The sequence below is a fragment of the Lygodium microphyllum genome, chromosome 1, assembly GCF_053477565.2.
Source record: "Lygodium microphyllum isolate KBCC chromosome 1, Lygodium_microphyllum_v1.1.10, whole genome shotgun sequence".
Classification (NCBI taxonomy): domain Eukaryota; kingdom Viridiplantae; phylum Streptophyta; class Polypodiopsida; order Schizaeales; family Lygodiaceae; genus Lygodium; species Lygodium microphyllum.
The window spans coordinates 81,740,072-81,756,040 of record NC_141135.1 but is presented as its reverse complement, the minus strand read 5'-3'; the positions used below and the strand labels follow the sequence as shown (position 1 = coordinate 81,756,040).

General features: G+C 36.5%; 1 non-coding gene across 1 annotated transcript; it reads left to right on the top strand.

The window, feature by feature from the left end:
• The first annotated feature begins 4,596 nt into the window (after positions 1-4,596).
• On the top strand, positions 4,597-4,678 carry TRNAS-CGA (transfer RNA serine (anticodon CGA)). The gene has a single exon. It is a non-coding gene; the product is annotated as a tRNA-Ser (tRNA).
• Positions 4,679-15,969: the final 11,291 nt, after the last annotated feature.

Below are 15,969 nucleotides of genomic sequence, written 5' to 3'. Positions count from 1 at the left end.
TTGAATTTGCTGTTTTATCGAACTAAGAGTTTGCACTATATATTGCACTTTGGGTGTTTGATGGTTGTTTTCCATTATTGCATGGCTTTGTTGTAGGAGGTATAGAAAGATTTATGATAATGAGAGGGACCATTTATGATGGATAAAGGCTATAACAATCTTGCTTGGTTCCCATGAGGGATCATGTTTTAATAACTTGGACTCTTTTACACTTTTTACATATCCTTGGTAAATAGATATGTTGCTCTAACTTTTGTATTATTTTGCCCATTCTTTTGTGATCACCAAAAAATGAGATATACATCTTAAGTGGTTTTGTAATGATACAAGTGTCATGTATGGAGTATCCACCTTGATGCCTCACTAGACAATCGACAGATAGCGAACTTGGAGATTGTGTGTATACGTCATGCATATCATTTAGGCCTTTGTCGCTTTATCTGTAAAGTGGGCCATATTGTTTCTATTATATTAGGGCATGCATGTTCACTGGATTAGAGTAACTAGGAATCCACTCAATCAATGCTATGGATTGACATAGTTGTGATTACCCAAGGTTTATTGTCCTTTGGAATTAGGGTGTCCCTAGATTAAATACATATGCTACTAGTAAGAGTAGCTAGGAATCCCAATTTTATCTTCAAAGTGTTGAAATATCTAATAACTTTAGGCTTGACATCCAATACATTGTACACTAGGCAAAGTATATGTATTATATATCGCCAATTGAGTTCTCGATGATCTTTGATGATTGTGAACTTCCTCCAAATAGAGGATGTAATTCCATTGCTTTGATGCTTAGCTAGCAGTTTATTGTTAGAGAGTAGTATACTAATGGAAAAATTACTTGCATCAATGATGAAATCAAAGGTTTCATCCCAAGATGCTAATTTGAGTGTGGATGTTTTTGTCAATCCCTTAGTGCATAAAAAGGCTCTAATGTGGTTAAATGACATCTACATTGGCCCTCATAGACCCTAGAAAAAACTATGGTTGGAGTTGAGATAATGTGAGAGTCTACTAGTGTGAGTACTATAAAGCTTGAGTGAACACCTCACTACAACATATAGGGGGCATATCAACCTATATAGCAATACAATTTGTTTCAGAAAAAAATTCCCATCATGTACAATATGCATCATTGCCATCATGGACACGATGATTATGCAAAAAGAAACAAAGATCTAGGTAATATATGGTGGAGGGAAGCAGGCAAAGAAAAAGGCATGAGAGTTTAAGAGGGTGCTCCAAGTGATCGAACCCAAATAGAATAGTGGAGGACTGCCCTCCACTAATTACTATCTAAAAGCTTGTCACGACATAGTGACTCCTCAAAATGGGTCTACAACTCAACTAAATAATAATCCAAAGTTTGATACTACATGATGATAACTAATTAGTTTAGGGAGAGTGATCTCAAATTGGTCAACCTTGCATGTAGAGCTTGTCAATGAGAGCAGTTAGGCCATGCTTTTCTCCATACTACTTTTCTAGCTTTGTGGGCTAATGGCCTGCAATGTAGATAATCATTGTTAGAACCACATTAGTACTTCAAAAAACATGGAAAATAGAAAATATTTAATCATTGTAGTGCACTTATAAAAGATTCTAAATAGGTGTGCTAGTCGCCATTGCTGAGATGATGTCCTGAATCGACCTCTGCTATGTCATTGTGTGCGCGTGCTGCCACATCTACAAGAGGAGAAAGTGGCCACATCTTTGATCTTTCTCCATCTTTGTCTAATCACTTTAGCTTCCCATTATCTTCTTTCAACACACTTTATACATCAGATTGCCTATGGCTCATGTAGTCTTGCATTCACTTGGTCATCCATCTAGTTGGAGAATCAATTGGCATACATTGAAATAGGTAATTCATGATGCAAGTTGTCAATCACATACTACGTGGAGTTCTATGACATAATTTTCCAATTTTCTAAGATGTGCTATTGAAACACTTGTTGCCACAACTCATGTATGCATGTCATGACCATCTTTTTCTTATCAGTCATCACCATTGCTCAAGTATTCTTGTCCACCAAATAGAAGTAGCAAGGTGGTACTCGCTTGGAATGCAACCTTGTTAAATCTAATGCACTACTGTGGAGTGTTTGGGAGGAGTAGTATGTGTGAGAGACATACTAGTAGAAGTAATATCTACACAAGGCTGAGCAAAATCAAGCATCTTGGGGGCTGAGTCTCAATGGACATGGCAAATGAGGGCAAATGTGGCCTACTAGATCAATGAGAAGGGGTCACAACATTTGTGTCTTCGTAGTATCTAGTGCCTCTACTTGCATTAGAGCCACTTATACCAAAGTGTTGCTTCACAACACCCCAACCTAAGCTAGGAGTACCAACGTGACAAGGGGACATATCATCCATATCTTTGTACCACTCACCTCCTCCACCCACACTAGAGCTACCCCCACTTGAACTCCCACATCATGAGGAGTACCAGAGTGATGAGGGGTCACAACATTCATGTCTTTGCAATATCCGCTAGAGCCACATGCACTTGAGTGAGGAGTACCATATCCACCCTCTATTACACCAAAGTGAGAAGTGATGTATCCACCCTTAGCAACACCTCCACTAGAGTAAGAAGTACCATAGCCACCCTCCATTGCTAGCTTGAACCATTTATTGTGCCTACTAGAGGTCAATATGTTTGAGTGTACAAACACAAAATGCAATGATGTAGAACATGATAGAGACATGCCTGCTTTGTTTTTGAATCTAGCCATTTGCTTCAAAGATATTGAGCCAAAAATGTCATTGTGCTCCACCTTTGAGTATTCCTAGCTCAAGATATCCATGAGTGTAGTGCAATGAATTGCATAGACAAAAAAAGCTAGTTGGTCTAATATATGGGAGATTGATACATGCAATACTAAGTATATATATATAAACTTGTGTTAATAAAGACAAAACATATAATGAAGTATTGATGTTATTGATGGAGAGTGACTTGAACAACGAGCTCATCTCTTACATACAAACGCATCACTCATGCAAGCCCTCCTCCCCCAAGGGGTCCGATTTAAAAAAAAATGTAAAATAAGTGCTTGATGTGAGGTAGTATATGAGAGAAGAATAGATGAGAGAATGAATCATAAAAAAATTTTATGCAAGAAAGGGGGTGTTGGCAATCTCCTTTTTAGCATACAAAATTTTCAAATCCCCCCCTCTTTCTCTTAAGGGTCATACAAAAATTTTATATAAGAAAAGAGATGCCTAGCCCCTCCTTTCTTGCACAAAAGTTTTTCAAATCCTCTCTCTTAAGGGTCATGAAAATCATTTATATAAGAAAAGAGGTGCTAGCACCCCCTTTCTAGCAGAAAAAATTTCTACCTCCTATCTGTCTGTCTCTACACATGAGCACTATCTGGATCTCTCATTGCCTGTCTTTGCTAACTCAACCTCATGTTGCTATAACAGTAATTTTCATAGGCTATAAAATAAATTTACACTCTTTGAACCAATAAGGTGCATGTGTATGTGCACGTTTAGGACTTCCAAAACACACACACACACACGAGAGAGAGAGAGAGAGAGAGAGAGAGAGAGAGAGAGAGAGAGAGAGAGAGGTTTTTGAATAAGAGAGCGAGAGATAGAAACAAGTTCTTAAACAATGTGTGTGTGCAAGAAAACAGGTGTGTGTTTTACCATAGAGTTTCAAAGCTATTAATATGGAAAGAATTCAAAACAAAGATATTTTTATGGTTATGAAGCTATCAAAATGAAATCTTTTTTCTACCCATTGACATCCCTTTGTAACAAATAATCAACAAAATCTACACGTGTGTGTGCACACACATGCGCACAGAGTTGGTTTATTTGTATGTATATATTACACACACACACAGTCTCTCTCTCTCTCTCTCTCTCTCTCTCTAAATACATAAATAAATAAATAAATAAATCAATCTCACATTTGTTGTGTCGAATTGTGTCAAAGAAAAGTGTGATGATCCTAGTAGAGTGCATCAGCCATATATTTAATGCCACCCGCTCATGTGGTCTGCCCTAGGTATTCAACATAGGCACCAGCTCATGTGGAGCCATAATGACTTGCAATGCATGCATAGATGACTAGCATATGAGAGAGAGAGAGAGAGAGAGAGAGAGAGAGAGAGAGAGAGGGGGGAGCATGCGAGTGCAGCACAGCATCACCAATGCACCGACTGAAATAGAGCAAGCTCTTGAATTGCGAATGGCTTGTTGAAAATGAAGGAGCGCAATCAAATCAGCCCCCATGCGTGGTCTCTGAGAGCATTACTATCCAAAAGCCATGTGGTGGTTAATAAGTCCTCTACTTGCTCGTAAATTTCGGCCTTGAATCCTCCTCATGATCGTTTGCTTTGCTTAATCTAACGAATTGATAGACAGCCAGACCAAGAATTCAGGCAAGGCTACTAAGAAACCTTACCTTTGAAAACAGACCTGGAAGTGTTGTTTTTAGTTATCAATTTATAGAGAACGACACTGATGTCCTTTATGATCTGCTTAATACGTAAACGCACGTTAGTTGATGCTTTCCCCAAATTTTATTCACATGATCTTTAAAACAAGCAGTGTCGCATTTGTCATCGCGACAGTTTGGCCGAGTGGTTAAGGCGTTTGACTCGAAATCAAATGGGCTCCGCCCGCGCAGGTTCGAATCCTGCAGCTGTCGACTCGATTTTTGATGCATTTAGATTCTAAAATTTGGTAAGTGTAGGTCAATTATCGTGCACAAGTCTACACAAATGAGACTGACTTCTACCTTGTGAAAAGGATGCCCAAGCCCAGCTGTCGACTCGATTTTTGATGCATTTAGATTCTAAAATTTGGTAAGTGTAGGTCAATTATCGTGCACAAGTCTACACAAATGAGACTGACTTCTACCTTGTGAAAAGGATGCCCAAGCCCTTCTTTGCTTTCCTTGTTTGTGGACTTGTACCTTGTGAAAAGGATGCTTGTCATTGTGTGCTTCCTTTCTCTCACATTCTCATAGCATTTCTTTCTCTCTCATCCAGCTGTCGACTCGATTTTTGATGCATTTAGATTCTAAAATTTGGTAAGTGTAGGTCAATTATCGTGCACAAGTCTACACAAATGAGACTGACTTCTACCTTGTGAAAAGGATGCCCAAGCCCTTCTTTGCTTTCCTTGTTTGTGGACTTGTACCTTGTGAAAAGGATGCTTGTCATTGTGTGCTTCCTTTCTCTCACATTCTCATAGCATTTCTTTCTCTCTCATCCAGCTGTCGACTCGATTTTTGATGCATTTAGATTCTAAAATTTGGTAAGTGTAGGTCAATTATCGTGCACAAGTCTACACAAATGAGACTGACTTCTACCTTGTGAAAAGGATGCCCAAGCCCTTCTTTGCTTTCCTTGTTTGTGGACTTGTACCTTGTGAAAAGGATGCTTGTCATTGTGTGCTTCCTTTCTCTCACATTCTCATAGCATTTCTTTCTCTCTCATCCCATTTTGTTTCTCTCTCCTCCCACATGTCAACAAGCCCTTGTGTGCTTCCTTTCTCTCACATTCTCATAGCTATTCTTTCTCTCTCCTCCCACATGCCATTCGGCTTGTTGGCAGTGGAAGCCATTAGTGACTTTGTGCTTGTTGTACTTGTGGGTGACTGTATCTCTTCATCAGTCTACATGCCAATCCACAAGTCAAATTGACTTGTGTGTGGCAAGCCTCTTAGAGCTCACATGCAGCTTATAATTTCTTCTTGTATATAAATTTTCTTGTTTTTTTTCATGTTTTTAATTTTAAAAACACTTTATCCCTTTTTTTTCATATTTACGTATTGCCATGTGCTTAATGAGCTATTCACACCAACAATGAAAGAAAATATGAGGATTGCATGGGAAGGGAAAGGCATGAGGATTATTCTTCTATTTATAAATGGAGAGTACAACGGTAGTGGACTAAAGATAAGGCAACATCTATTGTCTCTCTCTTTTCTTTTCTTCTCTCCAACACAAGATGCACTTTATGCACTATTGCTCTTTTGCACCTACAACTTCTTGGTCTAGTTTATCTCTTTGGTGTGCTAGAGTCATAGATTGTCTCAATACGGTCTTAAGTTGAGCCCCTAGTTGTCCTAACTACGTATCTTACCTAATGTGAGGTTGCCTCTTTTCTTAACATTTTATGGTTGTCCAAGCCCTCCATCATGTGAGACAAGTCATACATTTTGCTCATATGGTGGCTGTCCATCCTCTTGGAATACTATAATGTGTCTCTCATGTTTGGATTGGTTATTTATGTATCTTCTCCTAATTGAAGATAACATTATGGTTGTACACTATTTTCTTATCTATAGGATCCCAAAGATGGTCACCCATCTCACCTCGATCTCCATATCCAAGAAAAGTGCACTTCTTATATTTAGGATCAAGCTTGTTCCACTAATCCCTAGAGGTATTTATGTAAGCCCCACAACCAAGCACTTGCAAGTGATCACAAGAGGGTTTCTTGCAAGACCACTCTTCTGGAATCTTGCCATCCAATGGCTTGCTAGGCGGCCAATTAATCCAAATGCCAATGAATTCAACCTAAAAACCATAAGTGAAACTTGCATTAGGTAGCACACTTTGAACCCTTTATGGAATGGTTTTGTTCATCTTTTTAATGCATGAGACGTACTCTCCACCATTCTCAGTCCTCAAGCATTGGAGCTTCTTTATTGACTTTTGGATAAGCCAAAAACTTTTGGAATGCATCAAGGATATCACTTCTCTTACAACAAAAAAGTGTCCAGATTTCCCTGTTGGCATCATCAATGAAGGTAATGAAGTAAGATGCTCCATCTAGAGAGACTGCTGGCATGGGTCCACATACATTAGATCAATTTCAAACATTTAGATCTTTTATGTCTCTAATATGTCCGGTTTTATCATTGCAATGTGAAACATAACATAGCCAAACTAATTTTGCAAAATAACTAGTTCAAGTCTTTAGATAGTAAACAAGTTTTCAAAAACTAGTTCATAACATAACCAGTTCCAATCATTTACCTCAAATAACTAGTTTGCACGTTTTGTGTGAAAGTAACACTCCAAATATCCAACTTCAACTCTTTGATAATGTGAAAGGAATTTTTAATGAACCAATTTCACTCAAACTTGCTAGTGTGAAAGGAGTTTTTCATGAGTCAGTTTCACTCAAACTAGTTTAAAATCTTTGACCGATGTGAAAAGGTTCTAATTTGCTAAAGGTATATGGCTCAACTAATGATGCTAAAGAACTTAATTGTGATTTGGTCACAAAGAGTCTACACTCTTGCCATAGTCAAGTGATTCTAGGCCTTCAAAGGCTTACTAACAAGCCATAAGCATTAAACCACACAATTTCTTCCCTTCCCTATCTATATTTGTACTTGAAGCAAGCTTTGTGCTTCCACAAACAAGTAGGCCCCATGGTTTTGACAAGCAATCCCCTGCTAAGCTAACCCCTTGCTTCTAGATTAACTTGCCCCTTTTCTTACATACATAATTTACAAGTGCTCAATTATCTTCTTAAGCAATCAAAAATTAAATAGGACTACTTTGAGTCAAGCCACTTTTGGTTGTCACGGGATGCTTTCAAATTGGGCTTGTCATTAACAGAGAAGGCTATAGATGGATGGTGAAAACTTTTAGTCAAAAATTCAAAGTCAAAGATCTAGTCAAAGCAATCAAAGTAATCATTAGAGACTAGTCATTAGACTATGAGAATAAGTCAAAGCAGCTCAAAAGGGTGTTGGATATGAAGACCATATATGTTTTGGAAAACATTGAAAAAGCATAGATCTTGGAAGTCCACAACCAACATATTTACATTAATAGTTAAATGTAATTTTGTCCTAATATAGTGCACTTTATAAAAAAAAAAGAGATCAAGGCATTCTCATGCACCTTTAATATCTCCTAGAGTCACATCCCATACTTTTGATTTTCTATTCATGTATGCATATAACACCATAAAGTATATGGATCCATAGGCAAGTCCATCCATCTACACTAAGGAGCCCAAATGCATCTATAAGAGATGAGTTAAGAGAGAGGGGCCAAGGGTTGAGGTTGAACCCTATGTATATGATATGAATAATGAATGGAAAGTCACATTCTTATGTGTGTGAATTTTAAGTTCAATCCTCCATCTCTACCTTTTTGCTTCCACCATGTCTTTGCTTATGTGTGTGAAAGAAAAAGTAAGATGGGGGAGAGAGAGTGAAGGATCAAGAGGAGCAACTCTCCTTGCTTCCATTCTCATCATTATCATCATCATCATCTTCTAAATCCTTGCAACCCATGTGGAGCAACTCTCCTTGCTTCCATTTTCATCATCATCATCATCATCCTCATCTTCTAAATCCTTGCAACCCATGTGGTGAGTTTTTTCCTCCATTTCATGTTTGTGAGAGAGAAACAATGTGAGGGAGAGAGTGAGGGATTAAGAGTAAGAAGCCTTTTATGCTCTTTCTCTATTCTTCTTCTTCTTTTTGTGGCTTGGAGACAAGTGGATCGATCTCGCAGATTGCTTGTTGGAGCAAAATAGTAGACACATATAGATTATGAGACCATCAAGCTCTCCTTCAATGGTGGACTAAAATGAGAGAGATTCGTGTACTACATACTCTGGAGTCCCTATTAATTTCTTGCTTTCATGGAGTCAAGAGGAGAAAGCATAGAATTTTGGGAGTTAGAGTATGAATTGGCTGTGCTGGAGATAGTCTAAGATCACAAAATAAGGGAAGTTCTAAAACATCCAAATACACATATATTGTACAATAGCCCAATATTTTTGGTATTGTTGTTAAGATGCAATATGTAATCCTATCTCGAGTGGTTATTAGAGCTCTCATCATGTCTAGGAATAGGAGGCCATGAGTGCTCACAAGGATTGAGCCATTTTTCCCTTTGATTAGAGAAGGCATGGCTAATTCAAAGCATGCATTTCTCAAGACCAACCTTGTTGAATCTAAGTAAAGTGAGGGTTTAAGATGTTCTCATGAGTAGTGATATCACTTTGTTGAAATTTTGTATTTAAGGAGTTCATGAATATTGCAAATTGTACATAGGTATGCTCAACATCTTGCAATAAAATTATGGTACGCTTATTAGACCACAATAATAAAGATAATTTATATTACGTAGAAATGACCATTACAACATTTAGTTAAGGTGGTCTTTCCTATCCCCAAAGCAAGGTAAGTAAAAATACATTGAGATCAATTACAACCATTAGCAATGGGAGTAAATAAGTGCTTATTGAGGTAGCCCAAAAGAGAAAAAGGAAATCAATCAATCAAGTTCTCCTAGACAAAATAAAGATGAGCACTAAGAGGGTGCATACACATCATCATCAACTGCTTCATGAGTCTACATAGGTTAATAGGTTTATAAAATCATGAGTAGGTCTATAGATATTTAGTGCAAAAAGGATCATACGTAGCAACAAAAGCTTACATGCATAATAATTGCATGAATAGAATGTAGGTAGGCCTATACATATGAAAAGAGAGTATACGCTATTGAGCAGGTGAGAAACACCTTGATTTCATGAGTGGGGTAGGTTTGATGATAAAAAGTAGCATTAGTGCATCATCCTAATCAAAGGAAATATTAGCCATAGCCATCATAACATCAATTAGATTTGTTTAGTTGAGGGAGAAGGCATGAGATTGTCAATTTCACCTCCATATATGCTAAACCAAAAGCCTTTATGGTAGAGTGATGACCTTTTTAAAGGTTTAATTCCTGATTTTGGCATAAGGGATTATAGTGTTAACATCTTAAGACAGAGCCATAAAAAAACAGAGTTTCAAAAGCTTCTACTTATCCTGACCCTATGAATTGTACATATCATTGCCTAGGAGAAGTGTACATTGTAGCCACAATACTAACTTAAATTCCTAGAGTGATAATTGCCATCACATCAACTATCAAATATATTCCTTGAATGAATACTATAGGTTTTTAAAGCTATGCTATTGTCAAGACTGTCATGCTTCATACTTGCTATCATATCTCTTAAACATGATGTGAATGGCTTACTTGTTCTGAGCATTACATGTTGCTCATAGATATAGCTATGAAACTCAACAAGACCAATCCTATTATCAATTGAAGTAGATTAAGCACAATTTTTGCATTTCTAGATTTAATTTTTGATTCATGCCTTGTAATGCAACCTCATGATAGAACTTATTAGCTATGTTTTATTCCAATGTGAATCACCATATACAATTGTTGATTTAATTCTTGATTCATGCCTTATGATATGAAGACCTTATTAGCTCTAATTGCCTCTACTTGGCATTAACATATATAGTTGTAAGAAATATTGGGTATGCTAATCATTTTGACCGAATCTAAGCAAAAGAATGTGGATATAATATTGGACCTATTTCTCTACATTTCTTATAACTACATCATGATCTTCAAGACCTTGAGCTTTTTAGCTCTACATTACTACTAGGAATCTCAAGGTTCACACCTATGGTAAATATACCCTATCATATATATATATAAAATTGGATAATACCATCTATAATGAAGGCTATGCAACCTAATATGCACATCCTTTGTTCACAACAACTTGTGGTCTTATGATAGGAAATACGTTGCAAGTGCCAAGTGCAATGGCATGTTACTTTGCATATATTATATTACCTTGTTCTAATGGCTATGTCACTAATATTTCATTGGATTGATGGTGCTTTTGATTATCAGTATTTTCCCACATGAAATTAGTGTGTTTTTGGAAACTCAAGAGCATGTAGTCTCTTTTCACATGTAAGAGGCATGTGTGATTTCTATTCATGCAGTTATTATGCTCTTATTATGGATCCGAGATTATGTTGATAATTATGATCCTTTTTGAACTAAATATGTTTCAAACCTATTCATGATTTTATAAACCTAATAACCTATGCAAACTCATGCAAGAGTTGATGGTGATGGCATACAACAAGTTATCGTTTGTCTTTGTCTCTTTTACAATAAGTTAACTCATTAAATAATAATCTTTCAATGTATTGTAGCTTGATTCCCATTAGTTAAAATCCTCTCCATTTCATTTAGTTATTATAATTGAAGGTTGCTCATTCATTATAGTATTTGCAGAATGCTTTTTCCTAACTATGGTTACTTTGACTATAACTACTCTAGTTTTCTAGTTTGGGATACTCTAAACATGGTATATTTTCAAGATTGAGGCAACATATTTATTTGATGGCTATATTCATGTTGATTTGGTATATCTCTTTGATTGGCTTATGGTTGCTTTCAAGATGGATAGCCACAATGCTAACTTAAGCCCTAGAGTAATTATTGCCATCACATCAACTTTCAAATCTATTCTTTGAATGAGTATTGTAGGCATTTTAAGGAAGGCCCAAGATGAATAGGGCAAGGGTGGAAACCTAGTTTATGGGTTGCTTCACTCTTTGGAGAAATTTGTAAAAATGATAATAATATGAAGTACTATTTTCTTCAAACAAGATTGGTTTAATGTCCTTTTTTAAAGGCATGCCAATGAAATTCGTGTAATATTAATTAAAGAGATGTTTTTTAAAATGTTCTCACAATGTGAGTAGTATGCTTGCTCAAATAATTAAGGTACCATTCTATGGTTGGGTGGGCCCCGGTTAGCTAGGTGGCTTTTCTCTAGTAAAAAAAAGAGTTGATAAACATGACTATTCCTAAGGTCTAGTCTTAGAACAGCTAAGCACTATTTTAGAGGACCACTATAAGATTATGCCTTATGAGAAGAGAGGTTGACGCTTAGCTCCCCTTTGTTTCTTACTCTCCTTAAACTAAGTGTGGTGCTCATTGCCTTGGATCTCTATAGGTGTATGAAATCGTGAACATCTTATCTCGCTGTTAGATTAGTGATATAGACCATAGTCGAGTTATTAGGAACCCACTAGTTGATCCTCATGTGATGAGACCAAATGCTTCGCTTACAAGGTAGACCTAAGGAATACCTAGTTGGCTAAATCTGCACACTCATGGTTAGCACAGATGGTGCCAACTTGGATCAAGTCCCTAGACAACTACCAAACTATTCTCCCTACGATTTACGATCGGAATGTTTCACGTGGTATCAGATTGTAAATTTTAGTATGCTCCATCATTACTATGATATTAAGTTTTTAAATAATAATTTTAGTGTGGAAATAAACATATTAAATTAAATCCAGTGCTTGTAATCACCTAATTAAAGCTAGGATTTTTCTCTTGGGATCCTTTAACCAATTTTTGAGCGATTAGTTGTTTTGAGCGATGTTCACCATGGCTTGCAAATCCAATAATTTCCAGTTTAAGCATAATGTTGCCTTGGTTACTTTCAAACTTTCAAGGCTATCCTTGGATTGGATTAGTCAATAATTCAAGACATATTTTAAAAATTATGAAACAAAAACTACCTACTGGATGATGATAATGTCAAGCACATTGAGAATGATATGTTGCGATCTTGGATCCTTCAAGTGCTTAGCTTGGTTATAGTCTTTTGGTTCTTCAAAACCAAAGGCTCAAAAACTCTTATTTTGTGAATAAGGAGCTAATCAATGAGAATCAATATGTATATTCACAAATCACACAAGTTGTAAATCCTAAGTGCATTGCAATGCTACCTCACAACTCCATCATGCCCAATATAAAAATATCAAGTTTCCTTGACTATTCTCTTTTGGTCATTGATATAAATAAAAGTCCTTTTAGCACGCATATAGTTGAGCCTAGCCCAATTACTACTAGTTCATCACTAGAATATAAATTTAGGCTAACTAATCCTTTGTAAGCAAAGGAAAAACTTCAAGAATTGGATAATGTATGAGACTCAATTTTTATGATATATACTCTTATTATATGAATATAAGGAGATAAGCTTTATAAATATGTAAACATTCCGAGGATCGTATTAATATCTCAAAGCTAAAATAAATTTAATAGTTAAATCTGTAGAAAAAGATGAAGGGCTTCCCTTACATTTTGATATCTTTCATAGGAGGAATTTCACTTGATGTTCCACCTAGTGTACTAGGTAGGTTTGTTCATTGTGTAGTCTACCTTTGTGGGAGCATGAATTTGGATTAATGGAGTGGATCTTTATTCTACCCAACTACCAATTCTTTCAGATCGCTAGTGGATGCAATACATGGGTTAGTATGGGACTTATATCAACTACTGTATGCACATAGTAAGCTTGAGTTTGAGCTGTGGAGGATCCATTGGGTCGAGAGGCTCAACATTCACATTTTACCTTGGTCCTCTAGGTCTTGTAGAGTATCATGAGGGTGAGGCTATGACACAAGGCTAATGGCTTTATAATAGGATTATCTAGGTCATCTGACCCAACTAAGTTGCATTCGCTCATAGATCTATGCTTCTGGGTATCAGGTGGAGGATTCCTTTATCTCCCCATTGACTACTTAGCCTTAGATATCACAGACTGAGCTACCCAAATATAAAACTATTTCCCTTGAGGAATCTTATGATTGATCTTGTAAATCCTTTATATATTAATAATGAAATAATATAGTTGGTTTTTCCTTCTTTTTCTATGAATAATCTTGTTTTGTAAAAAATTGTGATGAAATTAACTTATCTTATTATATATAAGTCCAACATGAACCATCATATGATTACCTCATTTTTCATACTATCTAAGAGTCCACCTTGCACACTCACTAGATTTTTCTTGTTGGAAAGACTTCATAAAGAACTTGGAAAGTCTAAACTATCCTCTTCGATATTATGTAGAGAGGTGATAGACTCAGCACAACGTTTACTACTTCATTGACACCAAGAGGCTAGCCTATCTTGAAATAAATCTTAAAAGAAGCCGATGGATGGAGGAACTCAAACTTGTCAAGATATTCTTGTTTGAAGAACCAAGAGTCAAAAACATTGTAATTGTAAAAAACCAAAGTATCTATTATGATTAGAAAATTTATGATCGAGTGACTGATACCTTACCCCTTGATAGGATACCACACTTTAACATGCAAAAACAAAATGGTTATATTGTTAAGGGGATCCCTCAATAACAGAATTATTATTAGCTCCTTAAAGTTTATGAGCCCCTTGTATATAAGAAAATACTTGTATTGGGGTGAAAGGTGCCTATGCCTTGTCGGGACCTAAAACGGGCCCGACACTAGCTCTAAGGCTCTAGCCAGGCCTTTATGCTCCACTAAAACACCCCATGGCTTCGCAGCCAAGAGTGTCCGAAGGCTGCACATTGATCTAAAAAAATAAGCATTTGTATGGCTCATAGTCCAATGGATAATCATTCTCAAACTCCTCACAGGGATCCCCTATACATATTGGTGTTTTCCACCACATAAAATAGACACAAGAAGCACCCCTCAGCTAATTGCCATGGCCCCACTACGACTCTTCTACACCTCAGGGATTAGCCCTGAGATGCATCGTGAACACAAGACACACACAATATATAATCCTCTCTTTTAAACAATTGTTCCATGACATAAAAGATAATCCTCATTGAACACTCTCCAAAGGAAATGAATATCTAGCTCTACGACTTGAAATACCTCACTCTTAGCATGGATCAATGTTTATGAAGACAATTGCCATGCATCCAGAATGATACCATGTGTTGAATGCAATGCAAAAGTGGATGATTCATAGTACTCAACCATTTTTATTCATTTAAAACATCATTGTGATAGTGCAAAACCATTCATTTTCATGCTTTCACTCTACACGTAATTGTTGTGTTGCATAGGGTCAGCATACCGAGCATGCTCGTGCTATTGAACCCTCTAATTCTCAAAACACACATATCCTATATGCAAAGTGCGTTTTAAAAAATTAGATTCAGTATGTAATCATCACTTATTACCCTCTCCTCTCCCTACTGTTTAGAGTTTTTCATAATACAACGGTAGGTTTAGAGAGCATTTTGATGTATATTTTTTCATAAAGAGTAATAAATACTCACTTTAATATAAAGATAGGTGCAAAATGCAACTAAACCTCATGCTTCAGCCATACTACACATCCATAGAAATATATTATTTTTTTCTATTTTTAAAGCGTAAAAAATCTATTTTTTCTTATGTTTCTCTATTTTTTCTATTTATTTATCAATAAATACTGATATTTCTTGATTTTCTAATGTGACTTGAGTAGACTTGTTGAGAATTATTTTCATCCCTCATTTCATCCCATGTGAATACCATTGACACATCAAAATTCCCAAAATCCATGATTTACCTTAAAACCACAAATTTTATGGGTTTTACATGTTTATAGAAAAATTAATAGACGACTACTTCTTACTGATTTTCTTAATGTCTCCCATAAAGCAGATCATTAAGAATCAAGAGCAATCATTTTCAACCATTTGCAATAAAAATTTATCATAAACCAATGAAATTTATCACTTACTCATAAAACCACACTTTATCTAATACGTATCTCACATTTGGAAAGCCGTTAACACTCACTAATAGCCATTAACACTCCTTCAAACATTGATCCATGCTCTATCATGCCTTAGCATCATGTCCCAATCGAAATCTCTTAAATTAGCCCACCCCTGTCTCACATAGATTGAGCCATGGGAACAAGGTGCAAAGAGGAGAGAGAAAGATTGAAATGATAGATTTTCATTCCTCAAGTCATATCGCGTGTGCATACAGTCAGATTGAAGCCCTCAACACATAGATCAGGGATATGCCCGATTGAAAAGTCATCAACATTCCAATTGATGAGGCACCAAAAAACCGTGCCCCTTCCCTTCTCCACAGTGAAAAAATGTTTTGTTGTTAAGCCCTTAACTTAATCATTAACCTTAGAAGTTAACCGGTTCAGTGTTTCCATGTTCACAATGCATGCTAAGTGGTTTCATCTCCATTGAGGATGCAAACGACCTCAGAATCATGCTCCGACTAGACGATTAGCTTCCCAACATTGAAATCAATCAATCAATTCGACCTCCGTCATGC